Here is a 16,673-nt window from a genome sequence, read left to right as displayed (position 1 = left end):
CTCAGGAATGTTTAGGAAGAATGTATTCTACGGCACGTGCTCTTGTGAGACTCCTTAACAGCGCAGCTTGATTCCTTTATGCCAGTGCATCCTGAATAAACCTGGTGCCTGACAGTCTGGTGTGCTGGTGTAGATGTCAGGACTACCCTGGGACCTAGAAGCATGCTCTTCCTTCCTTCTCTGGTACAGCCATCTCTGAAAGGTAGGAGTTTTGCTCAGGGAGGAGTTAGGGGGAGGAGATCGTAACTAGGCCAGCGCCTACTCCACAACACCAACAGGACTGATATAGAGGCCGGTCTCAGCCTCCTCTCCCGAAGTTACATTTCCTTCTGTACCATTCACCCTACGGTTCACATGCCCTTGATCCTTGCTTTCCGTAATGTTCCCTTTGCTAATGGTTCCCCACTTGTTATCCAAGCTTATTCTTTGAAGTCCCCCAACCTTGTGTGCTTTCCCTCCCTGCCTTGGACTGGCCTCATATAGTTAAAGGGAAGAGTTGACAGCGTCATCTGGTAAGTCAGGTGATCTTGCTTTGTACCTTGACTCAAAGGTTTAAGTTTATGTTCAAGGTCAAAAAGTGACTTTGAAGTTTTCAAGATACCAAGAATGATATCCCATTTATGAAATCATGTGTTGCCCTAGACATCAGAGGACAAAGCCATGCTTTAGGCTCTCTGAAAATGGACTTCAGAAGCATTCAAGAAATGTGGGGAAGGAAAGACACAACCAGAAATAAAGATCTAGTTTAAGCGGGAGTATGTCAAACATATTCTCCATCCAGTGTTTATCATAATAACTAAGCTGACTGGTCCAGTGTTCCCCTTCTTTTTCCCTGTTTTCTTTTGGCACAGGAATCATTGCACATGCAGAGAGGCCTATAAGCAATCAACAGGATAGCCAAGGCAGGTTGGGCATGCCTAAAATACCAATCAAATGTAGCCATGGCTTGTCACTGAGGCACTATGTTTGACATTGGAAAAGAATACAAAGCTTGTCCCTTCTTACTGGATAAGAAGGAAAATAATCAAACCACAAGGAAACAATGGGATTTAGAAAGTGGGGAGCTATGAGACCAATTTCAGGGCATCTAATCCATCCTGGCTGAGGATGGGGTTGGGTGAGGAAAACTAGGAACTATCTAGGGACTATGTTATACCAAAATCTGGGCATGTGCTTACTAATCCAAGGCAAAAGCACAGCGTGGAGACCTACAGGAGGTTCGGCAGCCACAGTAAAAAGGCTTGGAGGAAAACAGATGCTTGGAACTGAATAATGGTCCCTGTGTCAGAATATTTTACTTCTGGGTAGAATGCTCTAATGGTTGAATCATCAGCTTTTCCCTCAACTTACTGTTGGTGACCAAATATCAATTAGTTTAAGGATATTTACTGTTAGTCCTCTGTCCTACTCTACGCAAAAACCAAACAAAGCTTCAAATGTATCAAGGTCAGAAAAATGTCTAGCTTACCCTCTGCTCTCTAGCTCAGATGGGAAAACAAAGGCCACCAGCAAGTGTCAGTCGTGCAGGAATGTGCTGCTTCAGCTCTAGGGTTGGGCATTCTCCCAGTTCTCTTCTGTTTTTGGTCTGGTGAATTCCCACACTGCCGGCTTTCTCTCGAGATGTCAGCTCTCATACCCAACTCCCAGCTTAACCAAGCTCGAGCATAGCCCTGCTTTCACATAATTTCCTCCCCAGTACCTTCTCTCTGCCCCACCCATGATGCCCGCAGGCCCTTAGAACAGAGCAGCTCTTTGGAGACAGAAAGTCGGCCAGAAGGGAACCCATCTTTGAGGTGGAAGGGTGGGGGTTGGAGAAAGACTAGTAGATCTCTTTTCCTCGTATAGATTAGAAGGGAAAAGATAGTTTATCATTTTAGGTGATTCCTTGAAAATTTTTGTGTTAAGAGAGGAGACTTTCAGATCCTTGTTCACATAGAAAATAAATGATATCTAGTTCATACATCAATCTTGTAGTTCATTATTCTCTTTCCTCTCTCTCCTCCCTCTTCCCTCCTCTCTCTCTCTCTCTCTCTCTCTCCCTCTCTCTCTCTCTCTCTCTCTCCCCCCCTGAATTTCCTCACTGTAGCACCTGACAGTCATGTAGAGATCATCAAGAAAATTATGAATACATCAGTACCATGAGTCGTCCATATAAGGTCTGAGAAAAGGTTATAATTTTTTATACCAAAAGTTAAGTGTTGCCAGCAAAACAAAACAAAACAAAAAGCAAAACCAACAATTAATAGGCGGCGATGGTGCTCAGGTATAATCCCAGCATTCTAGAAGCGATGAAGGCAATTCTTTGAGTTCAAGGCCAGCCTGGCCTATAGATCCAACTACAGGACAGGGACAGCCAGGGCTACAGAGCAACCCTGTCTCAAAAAACTGAAAAAAAAAAAAATTGAAAAGGGGAAGGAAAGAAAAGAAAGGGATTTGCCTAAAATCACACAACAGGTAAAATGAGGCCAAGATTGAATTTAGTTATTTGGATCTCAGAATCGGCTTTCCTAATAGCAGCTTTTCCCCATACACCTGCACTACTCTACAAGAGAATCCACAGAGGAGCAAGGAACCAATGAGTTTAGGTGGCTAGCGGGACACCAAGGAACCAGTGAGTTTGGGTTGCTAGAGCGACACCTGGGAATCCCTCTGGCTCCTGTAACCACTGGTTCTCCAAATGGGTTCCCTAGTAACATCCCAGGAGCTAGTTAGAAATGCCTGTGCCTGGACCCCACCCAGAGGTACAAGATGTGGAACACAGGTTCCTCCATGTTTCAATCTACCGTGAATTAACGAGCCACCAGGTGAGTCTGAGGAACAGTAACTGTCAGAAAGTCCAGGCTCGCAGTTCTCTATCCCCTCTTGCTGACTGTGCATGAGACTCCGCAGGTGGGTGTGGCGCTGAGGTTTGTACCCACTGCTTTATCATTGCCTTCAACCCATCCTTCCTTTGATTGGGTAAAGGTATCAAGAGGGCTGAATACAGAGCTGACCTCTACTGCCCTGCGTCTTGCTTTGGGAAGCCCCATAGGCCGTTGGTTCTTAGGTACCCTCAGTTTTTGTTTGTTTTCCGTTAATTAATTTATTTATTCACTTTACATCCTGATCCTAGCCCTACCGGTCCCACAGCCCTTCCTCCCATCCCTCCTCTCCCTCCACCTCTTAGAAGGGGGAGATCTCCCCTGTCCACCAAACTACCCAGGCAACTCATTCTGGACTAGGATCATTCTTTCCCTCTGAGGCCAGACAAGACAGCCCAGTTAAGATCCGCAGGCAGGGAAGAGAATCAGAATCGGGGTAAGTCCCCGCTCTAGTGGTTAAGGAATCCACATGAAGACGAAGCTGCATATCTGACACGTGCGTGCTTCTTTGGTTGGTGTTTCAGTCTCCGAGAGCCTCCAAGGGTCCAGGATAGTTTACTCTGTTGGTCTTCTTGTGGGGTCCCTGTACCCTCCGGGTAGGAACCCTCAGTTTTTATTAGCCTTTTCCCAGAGACCTTACCTGGGGTGTTCCAGAACTGGTAAAAGGAACCATTTATCTGAATCCTCTCCTAAGAGGCTTTTTTTTCCTTCAGACCTTGGTCCAGGTTACAAGAGCCCTTTGTATCCTTACCCGTTTTATTAGACTATCAAACAGGGAAATACATGACTTTTTCCTTCACATATTTAGTTTTAAATATGAGCGATGAGGAGGAGTTTCATTGCCCAGGGATACAAGTGACCCACAGTTGGTCTTTCCACTATTCAGAAAGCAACCAGAGTGATTATGTTTGTGGATCTGCACTACGCGGTACCCTAAGATTAAGGTCATATGTGAAAGTCCTCCCCTCTGCAAAGGGCTGAAGCAAAGCTCCTATTCTGTAAAGTGGGTATGAGAGTCCTTCCTTGCTCTCCAGACACACACCTTTGCTGAAGCAGGGAGCTCTGATGTCACCTAAGAACAACTTGCTCTTAGGCAGTTTGCCTCTAATCAGTAGTACTCCCACTTGTCAGGGGAGGTGAGCTGGCAGCTTTCTGGAAACTTTGACATTTGCCTTCAAGCCTCCCAGGGAGAAACATAATGGCTCTGATACACCTCCTCCCGGGGAAAACCAGAATCCTCCCTCCCTTTGTAAAATGCCCAAAAGGAAAGACTTGGTGGGTAGCCTCTGATTGCGTGCCAGGAAAGGGTGGGGCAGGTTATACCTGCCTACCCAGCCTCCACAGATGAAATGTCAGCCAGAAGATGAAATATCCCTCCCTGAAGCCACAAGGTCATGTTTGGTGCCCATTTCCTCTTGAGAAGGAAGGCAGTCAGAGCCTGAGTCAAGCCCAGGACCAGTGAGGCTCCGAAGTCACAGAATGAGGCCTTGATTTCCTCTCTGAAATGCATGCACTTATATATGGCATGTTGAGCCTTCTATCCTCCACTACCAACTCCTCCTGGTGCCTTTACCCTATCTCCCTCCCATTCTGTCTCTCTGTCTCTCTGCCTTCCTTCCTTCCTTCCTTCCTTCCTTCCTTCCTTCCTTCCTTCCTTCCTTCCTTCCTTCCTTTCTCTTTTTCTTTCTCTTCCTGTGTTGTTGTTATTAATAACCAAGTCTCTGTTCAGTCCCGAGCCCTCAGCCTCCGTCTGGGTTAGCGTAACAGTGCTGGGAGACTGGACTTTGCTACCTGTCCCTCTGGATGTTCCCTTGCAAAGGACTGCCTGTGTCATCGTCACCTGATGGATGGGAAAGCAGTAGGTGCCAAACTCCACCTAGAAGAGCGATGTGGCAGTGTTTGGCTGAGTCAGTGGTGCGAAGTGTCTGGTCATGGGATGAAGGATTACCACGTGCTGCTGATCAATTTCTCCTGGCTGCCACTCTCTCTTTTCCCTGGATATGTGTGGACATCAACCAGCCCAGCCCATTGTGAATATCAACCGGCTCCAACACTTGAGAGAGAGCATTTGATCCCTTGGAAAAACGTAGTCTCTGACTTTCTCAGTGCCTGTACTGCCTTATATCCATCTTTAATGAGATGCAAATAGCTTATGGGAATTAAGGCAATTAACACAGGCAAATGGATCTTGCCTGGTGTGAGGTATGTGATAGGTATGCGCAGTATTAACACCAGTAACACTTCTTATAGTCCTCCGGAATGTGCATGTTGCTTACTGAAGAGCGAACACTATAGTAATAGCAATGTGCCGAAGGAAGCTATTTATCTGGTTCCTACTCCCATCCATGGCTCGACCTTTCCCCTCGCTTGTCATAAAGAGATTGTATCTCCTTTATAAATATCCTTATGTTTTCAAACACTGTGGCTACCTCACCTCCCCAGTGGGTGAGCTTTGGGGGCCTCGCCCTTTGCCACTGCCCAACGCACTTCCGTAGATACACTTCTATGATCCATTTGATCATTTTTAAAAGTAGCTCCTTTGGCCTTTGAGCTATGCTTTCAGTGTATTTCAGGGGGAGTTAATCAGCATACAAAAAAACCTAGATGCCAAATCTGTGTTCTCTGTCGGTGACTTAGTATCTCAGAAAACCAAGGCTTTCCCATGTCCATAAGGGCAAAAATTAATCCACCTTTGCAAGTATGTAGGTTTTGTTCTAAGGAAATTTCCTAGTTGCTGAAAGGAATGTCAGTGAAGATAATACCCACCCCCCAAAGGCTCTACCAATATCTTGAGGCTCTGTGGTGCAGGAGCACTTGTATCTGTCCTTGACAGAAAGTAAATTCAAAGGATCTTTAATTGTACTTCCAGGAGATCACTAGAGGTTTCCTCTAATTGTGGTAGAGAAATATAAAACTCCAGTCACAGAAATATTTGTATATAGCTTCAATATGAGGGACACAAGCATAGGGAATAGTTTATAACCCTAAGGACCGCCGCTTGCTTTGGGCTATGCAAGCATCCCTCTTAATGAGGCCTGACCCCCTTATCTACCTGTACAATGTGCACATACCACATTTGAAACAATGTATCTCATTACCTGTTAGCAACACAGAACCCCCACCTGTATCGGCTACATGCATGCCTTATTCTAAACAATGGAATAAGGCCCTCCTCCCCTTAAAGGCCATCAAACTTAGATTCTATTCAATCATACTGTGTTTATGTCAAAGTAGGGGAGGAAGAAAGCCAATCAGCCTTAACTGTGGTTTTACGTTTTGTTTGGTTGGTTAGTTTTTTGAGATTTATTTATTTTTACTTTATGTGTGTGGGTTTTTTGCCTGAATGCGTGTCTGCGTATTACTTGTGAACAGTGCCCTCAAAGGCCAAACAATGACATGGGGTGTTCTAGGTTACAGCCACCATGTGGTTGTTGGAATCAAACTCAGATCCTCTGGATCACTGCTCTTAATCATTGAAATTATGCACAGTAAGGCAAACTATGTTCTCATGGTAAACTTTTAGGGGAAATTCCTATTCACCTTACTATCCCTATGCATAATTGGGCATTTGTGTGGTTGCAATGGCATGCATTATGGAAAGGAAGATGCACATTAAAAAATCATGTAACAATCTGCCAATCAAGTCAATGAGCCATCAGCACTATACCTCACCTCTTGCAACCAAATTCCACCTTCTCTCAAACCCCATCAAAGAAAATCCCAAACTATAATCGAAGTACCTTCACTCACATGGCTTACTGTCAATCTAGCTAATCTGTACTATTAGTTCACCCTGAATAAGGTTTTCCTGCTACTTTGAAATCCAAATGTGCCTTTAATTCTTGAGCAAGATGCCAAGAATCTAGAAACACAGAGCGCAGAGCCTGACCATCACTAAGCAAAATATGCCTTCTTACTGAATAAGAAAACCATAGACCCTGAGGCAAAACTCAAACCACGCTGCCTGCCATCGGGATAGCAAAGGCAAGCAAGTAGGAGGAGAGACCACAGAAGTGCGAGGGAGTGTCCCTAAATCATGGAACCAGACCGAGACAAATTCCCCACAGAATAATATGATTACAAAGAGCACAAGTCAAGTGTTTGAAGCAAACTGTTAGAGAATCCATCTGTATAATATGGAAATGGTCTAATGGAACCCTGAAGCAATTTAGGGGGAAGTTAATGGCTACTAATTGGAAAGTTAACTTTAGGAGAGAGAACACATAGAATAGAGCCCTTTACCATACTAATGCTAAGCCATTTTATTTTCTGCAAATCTTAGGTGATTTTTAGTTGTGAGATTTAGTTGTGTTTCACTAAAACAGATCCTTACAGATGTCCCGAGTTACTGTGAAACAGGGTCTTGTCTACTCTCAAGGGGAAAAAAAGTAGGTGGGGGAGACGTATTTTAGATAATCTTTCTACTCTGTCTGAGCTCTACCTCCATCCCAGAGATCAGCTTTTCTTCTGAGGTCTAAGGTCCACAAAAGCACGCTATTACAAGAGCAGCGATGCCTGTGGCATGCCGCCTTTCAATTCTGACTCTTGAACTGAGGTGGCAAGAGAGTATGAGTCATTCTCTGTCAAAATCAACTTGAAATGTGGGTTCTCTTTCAGGCTGACAGTTTCAAAATGGTCCGAGGCAAAGCCCATGTTTCTGAGGCTGAACACAGTGCAGCCAGGGACTGCTGCGTTTAGGGAAGTGCAGAGAGAGAGGAACAGTCTCAACACAGGCACAACATTGAGTGATTGAGTTGTTGTGGTTGTTGTTGTTTTGTAACACTGTTGTTTTGATACCTTAAGTGATTCCTACAGGTTATGTTTTGAAGGCTTGGTCCCCAACACAGCAGTGTCAGAGATGAGAGCTCTGTTTTAAGGTTTCCATTACTATGAAGAGATACCCATGACCAAGGTGACTCTTAAAAAGGACAACATCGGGGTTGGGGATTTAGCTCAGTGGTAGAGCGCTTGCCTAGGAAGCGCAAGGCCCTGGGTTCAGTCCCCAGCTCCGAAAAAAAGAACCAAAAAAAAAAAAAAAAAAAAAAAAAGGACAACATCTAATTGAGCTTGGCTTATAGGTTCAGAGGTTCAGTCCATTATCACCATGGCAGGACACATGGCAATGTCCAGGCACTGGAGGAGCTGAGCGTTCTACATATTCATCCAAAGGAAGCCGGAAGCAGACTGTCTCCAGGAAGCTAGGAGGAGGGTCTCAAAGCCCACTCACACTTTTTCCAACAAGGCCACACCTACTCCAATAAAGTCGCACCTCCTAACAGTGTCACTCCCTGGGACAAGCATATTCAAACCACCACAGGCCCTGGCCTCATTATATGCTTCTGCCATGGCATCCTACCTCACTTTAGGCCCAGAGATTCTGTGTTAAAGCAGGTATTGCTCAGTGTGTTCTGTCAGGGCCACAGACAGCTGGTGGACACAGACATCTTCCTCCACAGCAGCTGAACAGACGTATTTGGCTCACCTTTCAAATGCCTGCTGGGAGAGTTCCTAATAGAGCACTTGAGTAAGGCTTTGGCCACCTGCTAAGGAAAACATGGAACAAACAGAATGTAGTTATCGACCTGGCCGACAGTCCTTTGAACGGTTCCTCATGAATGGTGAAAAGAACTAGTTTTGAACCAGATAGGGCTGTGAACCATCCAGCTGCAAAAGACAAAGGAACCCTCTAACTAACAAGCAGCCACAGCTCTCTGAAGTTATGAATCACTAAGCACAGTTACGGTGATCTCATTAAGAGATGTGGTTACCAGTAGGTTGGGATGCTTCCTTTCCTACCTGAGCGCCCACCACAGGGTTCTGGCAGTGACCCAATGGGCAGTTCTGCTGCTCAGAAGTTAGACAAAAAGAGCACAAGGAATAAATTTGATCCCAGTTTATTTCATTAACTTCACAGACTATTAAAAAAAAGAAAGTTCTTTTGTTTTGTTTTGTTTTGTTTTGTTTTTATTGATTACGGCATTTGGGTTAAAGAATGAGTTGAGGCTCCTTGTAAGTGTCAACATTTACCTTGTGGGCTTCAGTGAATTTCAGTGTGGGGGAGGGGAAGAAAAGAACTGAGTCGCTAATAGGGAATGGCTTATTGTAAGTTTCTGGGTGTTGCGATTCAAACTCTTATTTTAATCGGCTTTTCATTACTATAGCAGATGTGAATTGCTGTCTTGGTGGTTCTGTAGTTGTTTGGCCCCCATTGCTTCTGGCTCTCCAGTGAAGCATTATAGCATGGCCTAGAACACACAGCAGAGCAAAACTACTCATCTCTTTGCTAGGAAGCAAAAGTGGAAGTGTGGAAGTGTCAGGAGTCCTTTATCCTGCCCAGAGGCACATTCCTCAGTGACCTCAAGGCCACTACCACTCTGGAGACCAGACCTTTAACATACAGGCCTCTGTGGGGCATTTACCATTGAAGCTACAGTACTCTCCACGGACACTCACTGGTGTCAGCAGCTTTTTTCATGGGTCACCCTTTACCTGTTTTCTAGAACATTCACCCTTATCTCATCCACATGGGACACTAACTGGGATAACAGTATCCTAAAACTTCTCTTGGGGCAGAAAAGACAAAGAAGACTTGATTCTACAGCCCAAGAGGGAGGGGGCAGGGGGACCAGAGCAAGGTCAGGCAGGAACGTGGTGCATCCACGTCTTGTTATTTATTTTTAAACCACTTGCTCTAACCTTACAAGGAAACCTAGCCTGGGAGAACAGCACTGCAGGCTGTGGCAGACCTGAACAGGCACCACCGAGACCTCTGCAGAGACTTTAACTGTGCTGCTACTCGGGGTCCACTCGCATGCGCAGTTCCCAGCCACTGATGAGCCACGCAGAGACGATTAAGGCAGATGCGTTCCTAGTAAGCTGACAGACTTGCCGCATAAGGGTCTGGCTTGAGAGCAGCCTATCAGTTAGACTGGGGCTTTACCATAACTGTGTTCCAGTTCAAAGATCTATCTCACTTCTTTCTCTTTCTCTGCCTCTGCCCTTTCTCGGTTGTTAAGCCTGCAGTCATAGTCTGCACACACTCTCTCCCTTCTCCTATGTTCCGTCCTCTTTATCTCTCACTGGCTTTGACTCCAGTAAATCTCCCAAAGCACACTAACCCTAAGACCAACTTCTCAGAGCCTTCAATTAACATATTCAATGACAGCGAAAAATGGTTATCATCAACAGTAATCTACTAATTATATTTTCTATGCATGATACTACACCAGGAATGAGGAGTAGAGAAAGAATACTAAGAGGCACACGGATCATGGTTTCTACCACCACAAAGCCTTTCACCAACTAGGTAATGTGGGTCTCATAGATACCGAGATGAACAATAGAAAGTCCAGGATGTACTTTTAACAGTGTCGTGTAATTACTCATTTTAGCAAGACTGATGTTTTCCAAACCGTAAGCCAAGACATGTTACATGACTGTGAATTGACAGCAGGGAGTCACATGCTGCATCATTTAAAATGAAAGAGAAGATACCAGAAGACATTCATACAGAAGCACATCATATGTAATATTATAATATGAAACTTTTATATGTGCATACGTTTGATCATTGACACAATTATATGTAGACAGCAGATTATATTTTAAAATGTGCTTGTAGGTCACCATCAAAAGGTTAGTGATTTAATTATCCTTCTTAAAAGCATGACCAGTAATCTCTCCAATGCCCATATCCTGGCAGTGTCTGAATAGATTATATATATATGTGGAATATATATATATATATATATATATATTCCCATACCTCCCCCCACCCAGTCTCTACAAAGATGTCCTCACTCCATCCACCCCATCAGACCTCTAAACTTCCAGTCTCTTGAGGGTTAGGTGCATCTTCTCTGACTGAACCCAGACCCGGGAGTCCTCTGCTGTATATGTGTTGGAGGTGTATGCTGCCTGGTTGGTGATCCAGTGTCTCAGAGATCTCGGGGGTCCAGGTTAATTGGGACTGCTGGTTCTCCTAGATGTAGGTCTTCAACAGTCATTTGTTGATGATGTTTGCTGAAAAAGGGAAGATAAAAGTCATCTACCTCTTTAAGAATAGAAAAAGTGGAGGAAGAGAAAGAGGAAGAACATTCCAGGGCTGTGACATAATCATAGAATCAAAGGTCAGGGTACTCTGGTCTTATAGTGAAATAGACGTTCCATGTGTTGTTGGATCTCTAGATTAACTAATATTAGTATAGAGAGAAATTAAGGAAGAAGATGTTGGCCAGAAATTAATGTCAAAATGACCAGCAAGATTCTCCAAGCATGATTTTTCTATAATAAGTTTATCAAGTAATAATGTCAAAATCATATACTTACACAGAATATGCGTGTGTTTGGTGGTGGTTCATTTATTTGAAGGGTCTCAACATACATTTCTTTTTAAAGATTTTTAAATTTTTTATTTTTTATGTTCATGAGTATTTTGCCTACTTATACGTAAGTGCACTATATGTATGCAGTGCCTTTGGAACTCAGAAGAGGGTACTGGATCCCCCTAGAACTGGAGTTATGGAGTGTTGTGAGCCACCATATGGGTATTGGGCATTGAACTTGAGGTCCTCTATAAGAGTAGCAAGTACTTTTAACTGCTAAGCCACCTCTCCTGGCCCTCACTTCATATTTTTGTTATATACTGTTCATCTCAGACATTTTTGGGGGCAGGACCAGAGAGGCAGCAGTATCTTTTCCTAGCAGAAGGCAGTGAAATTTCTTAATTCTACTTCCCTGTAGCGAGCCAAGATGGGCACTTGGTCTGAAATGAAGTTACTCTATTTAGGCTGCTGCTTCTAGAGTTCATTATTCTTGTAAAGATGCACAGAGGGCCCTGGTTCTTATTCAGTATAACTATAGGTGTTTGTCTCTTTAAACAATTTATTGTTCTATGTAGGAGTGACTCAAGTGCCACTGTTCATGAATGGCAGTCAATAGACAATCTGTGGGAGTCACTTCTCTTCTTCCAATCTGTGGGGCACCAGATACTGATTTCATATCACCAAGGTTGATGGCGGATACTTTGACACATTGAGCCATCTTGTTGACCTCTAAGTATTTATCTCTTGCAGGCGATCAAGTGTGATAGAGTCAGTCATATCATTATCTCATCCTTCGGGGAGATGGACTGGTTATATATTCTTTGTTAGTGTCTTGAGTGTTTCTCATGATGCCTAAAATTAAATCAAGTTTAATTCTTTTTTTTAAAATTTATTCATTTTATGTATATGAGTACACTGTCGCTGTCCTCAGACACACCAGAGGAGGGCATCGGACCCCACCACAGATGGTTGTGAGCCACCATGTGGTTGCTGGGAATTGAACTCAGGACCTCTGGAAGAGCAGTCGGCACTCTCAACCACTGAGCCACCCCTCCAGCCCTCAAGTTTAATTCTTAAGAACTGTTTAACAACGAAGACAACCAAATGATACCTACATATTACAATGGATATCTATTCTAATACAGATTCATTACCTATGGAAGCCTTGTGACTTTGAGTTACACTAATCTAAGACACTGACTATCAAGTCTGTCGAAGATAGCTGGGCAAGATGGCTCAGTGACTATAGTTGCTTGCTCTGCAAGCTTGACAACCTGTATTTATCCATCAGAACCCAGGTAAAGTTGGAAGGAGAGTTAGGTTTTCGAAGTTGTACTCCATAATCCTCATGTGCGTGCGTGCGCGCGCACACACACACACACACACACACACACACACACACACACACACACACGTTTGTTCATTTGTTTGAATCTGGTAAGGGTAACTGAACATCTTACAAGACCCCTTAGTTTCTAGCTATTGCCTTTAGTTCTGTCTGTTTTGGGCAGATGGAACCTCCTACCTCTGTACTTAGCCTAAGGGTAGCTTCAAGACTCTGTTCTGGTTTCTCCTGACATGCCAGAACAGTGTTGAATGGCAGACCAAGGGCTGATTCCTTAAGGAACAGCTAAGATGGTCATAATCCACACCTTCGCCCTTGGCAAAACTAATTTTCCTCTAGTTGACTGGATGAAGACATTCTTTGTGTCCAGATCATTCACATTAAGTCAACAAACTGTGTGATGTCATGACTGGCTATGGTATTCCTAACCACCTCTGAACAAAACTGTCCATGTTTAATACCACATATCATCATAATCTATCACAAAAAAAGCATAGGCTCTGGACTCGTTTCTCACTGTTAACAGGAAAAAAAAAACAAACCATGTTTGATTAGTACCTAGAAACTTTGAGTTCAGGGAACTATAAAACACAGCAGTAAGTTCAATGCTTCTCTTCAAGCTATAGCTAGGTCAAGACTATTAAAGAGACACTGGTCATAGGAATATAACCTACAGTATAATGGCTAGTAATGTATATATGACTACTAAAACCTAGTGTCTTTCTTCCTTCGGCTTCTACTAAACCTAAGAACCTTTTTCTGTCTCATGGGATCCTCTCTGGAGCCTTGTCTGCTAGTAGATGCTAGGTAACTTTCTCAGGGAAAATGCTGAAAAAGCCCATCGGAATCGTGTTTTCCCTCATACCTACAGCAGTATGAGAAGGAATGGAAAACTGATGGAGATAGTCCCCAAGGGCTGTGGACCACCTGGTTACTTAACCAGGGAGGACATGGCAGGGACACAGCTATGCAGGCTCTGTGGCACTGCAAAGATAATGGCACACCCTCCCCTTCCTTTCTTGTTCTCCTAACTCTTCCATACATTCATCCCAAGATCCAGACATGCCATATCTTCATCATGTGCCCTCAGCAGTCTCATTATTTCTCTTGTACATGCTGTTATTGCATCTTTCTGAAATGTCTTTGCCATTCCTGCTCTCAACCCTTCTGGTCTCATCTGGGTATCAATCTCCTATCTTAAGTTTTCTTCCTCGTCACGATCACACAGTGTCCTTATAAGACCGAACTCCATCCTCAGATGCTGCATGTGATATTGTGATGTCATCACTCCCTCTCCCCCACCACAGTGAGGGACAGTGAGGACAGTGATGATGAACTCTTACCACATTCCAAGTATGATACTTGGAACATTAGTTCTCATATCAACATTGTAAAGGGGTGCTATAATTTCCACTTTATATATGTGATAAAGGAAGCTTAGAAAGGATTTGTATATGCTTATAATGAATAAAAGTCAGGTTCAAAATTAGAATTCAGATCTGACTTTAAGTCTGTGATTCTTGGTGACATGTCATAGAACTTTTCTTCCCTCCAGTTATGCTGTATGAGTAGCTCAAAGACAGAGATAACACCTTTCATTTCTGTATTTCAGAGTCCAGCTCGGTGCCTGGAATGTATTGGTTAATAGGTACACAACATTGTGCTTGGGGATAAGAAATAAATAAGTGGAAATGGAGAGGTGGCTCAAGGGTTAAGAGCAATGGTTACTCTTGTAGATACCTTGAGTTCCACTGCCACCATCCGCATGGTATCCCATAACCATCTATAACTCCAGTTCCAGGGGGTCATCCACTTATGAATTCCATGAGGCATCAGACACATGCATGGCTCACATACATATACCTAAAAATAATAAAATTATTTTTAAGAGATGGTAATGAATTGCCACACTTAGTCATGAGACTCTCAATGCATCTTTGTTGGCTCTGATGTCTATTTGGGGACTCGATTAGACCTGAAATGGAAAGACAATTCCAAGATGCCAGCAAGCGAATATCCTGTAACTTGCCCGAGACCATAGCAGACATGATTAGATTGGGCTAAATTACTACACTTCAAAGAATAGCTGTTCAAAACCAGGTCAAGCACCTATTGGAAAAAATAGACATATTGTTTTTACTCCTAGGAGCTCCCACTAAGGTCTTAACAGTAGTTTAATATTCCACTGGGGTCTGTTTAGACAAATAGGTTGATCTGTTTACAAATTAAACAAATCATTCGTGTGAACTTCCTTGCCAGGCAGGGTTTGCTTAGAAAGCAGCTCTGGACTCAGGACAAGCTGGAAACAGTTTCTCTGTGGAGGTGGAAGGAAAGAACAGGCTGCTTTTGATGGCAAAGATAAGGCCAAGGAGAAGTTATTAACCCATCCCTGGGCTATAGGCCCAGAAAGGCACAATCCACACTATAACCAGCCAGCTCCTTAGAGTTCTCCTCACCTTCCTGGGGACAGCCTCAGCTGCACGGAGCAGACTACGAAGACCTAGGTTCTTCTCTATGCTTCTTTTGTGAGCAGTCAAATAAAAGATGCTTCCTTTTGCTCCTGGGGGAAAGTTCTCTTATGAAAAAAGAAACACGCTTGTGTTGATTTGCATGAAATTTGCATTTCCCACGGTGGCTGGGGCCAGAGTCTCATTTTCAATACCAACTTCTGTATACGTCAGGTACAAATAGAGCTTAACCCAACTCATAAAAATGTCACCCCCACCCCTTTGCAAAGCTGAAGGAATGTGACAACTAGAATTGTCACACTCTTCCAGGGCAGAAAGCACATACTAAAAATCTCACAGGTCTCTCCAGCTGCCACAGCGCCTGCCCTTTCTGTCCTCTTTCAGTAGGCCCTTCCCTGCATCATCCGATGCTTTCTCTACGTTTCCTTATCCGAACTGGGCCTACATGTGCCTGTGCCATCGTCTGTAGCAGACTTACCCTTCTTCGTGTTCTAACCCCAAACGCGCCAAGTCTGACATTGGCTCTCTCAGCTTTTCTGCATTACATTGCCGTAGTCTTCTTTGTGGGGTCTGGAATGACAGGCAATAGTAGAACTTGGCTGGAGGTGACTAAAATAGCTGACAGGTGGATCTGTGGGAAGCAGGTGTCTGTAGAGGACTGAAATGTTGCCCTTTGCTCAGCGTTCACTGAATCTGCAGATGGACTAGACAGACTTTAGGGGAACTAAGACTAGATACATAAGACGTATCTACCAACGAGGGTCAGTGTCCACCTGAGAAGTCTATAGTTTTAAAATGGGGATTCTAAATCAGAATCGGTCTAACCACAGTAGGTGCCTGCTTGTAGAGTCCAGTTGCTGGCGTGGGGTTCAGGCACAAAGGTTTTTATGCTAATAAGCTAACTCTGCTCTAAATTTCAGGGAAATTATGCATCAGTTGCTGAGGTGGAGAGTGAATACTGTCAGGTAAGCTACCTATTTACTGGGAAGATTGCTCGCTGAGTGGTGGAGCTGGTACCCTGGTGGTTCATTTCTGTGCTGAAGATGGATAATATGCGAGAGAGTTCCTATATATGTGCTCATATACACCTAAAGAGAGTCGTACTCTAAGAACACTGATTGTGGCAACTCCAAATATCCACAACAGAATATGAACCAGGAACCCTGACTGCTAATTCTTTTTTCAGCCGCTACCAGAAACACCTTGCAGAATTCTCTTGATCTTTTAAGCTCCGGGTTTTTTGTTGAACTATGTTGTATTTAATGCACTTACCTCACAGGGTGACATGAAGTGCAGCTTCTTAACCTGCCAGATGACTGGTTGTGGGGTTACTAAGGATCTGGCAATAAGAAGAGGTCTCTGAATTTGAAAAAAAGCAAAAGTTAAGTCAAGCAAGGTGTGAACAATCAAGATTACAGCGGGATATCAATAAAAATAAGAGTGTAGTGAGAACTAGAAAAAAATGAAAACAGATTAATATGGAATCACAGGGTAGTTTATAGTCAAAGAGGCCTGATGGGTCATTGTAGAAACTAAAAACTACAATATAAACTCACTTTGGTACAAAAACTGCCTACCTCTAGTGTGGTGTAGTTCTCTTTTTCAGCCAGGATCTGTTCATTTTATCTTAATGCAGTTTTAAAAGTGACAGTTTTTTTCTTTATCCCAGCTAGCT

Source organism: Rattus norvegicus, chromosome 13, assembly GCF_036323735.1.
Source record: "Rattus norvegicus strain BN/NHsdMcwi chromosome 13, GRCr8, whole genome shotgun sequence".
In the NCBI taxonomy this organism is placed as follows: domain Eukaryota; kingdom Metazoa; phylum Chordata; class Mammalia; order Rodentia; family Muridae; genus Rattus; species Rattus norvegicus.
Note: the sequence above shows the minus strand (reverse complement) of the source record.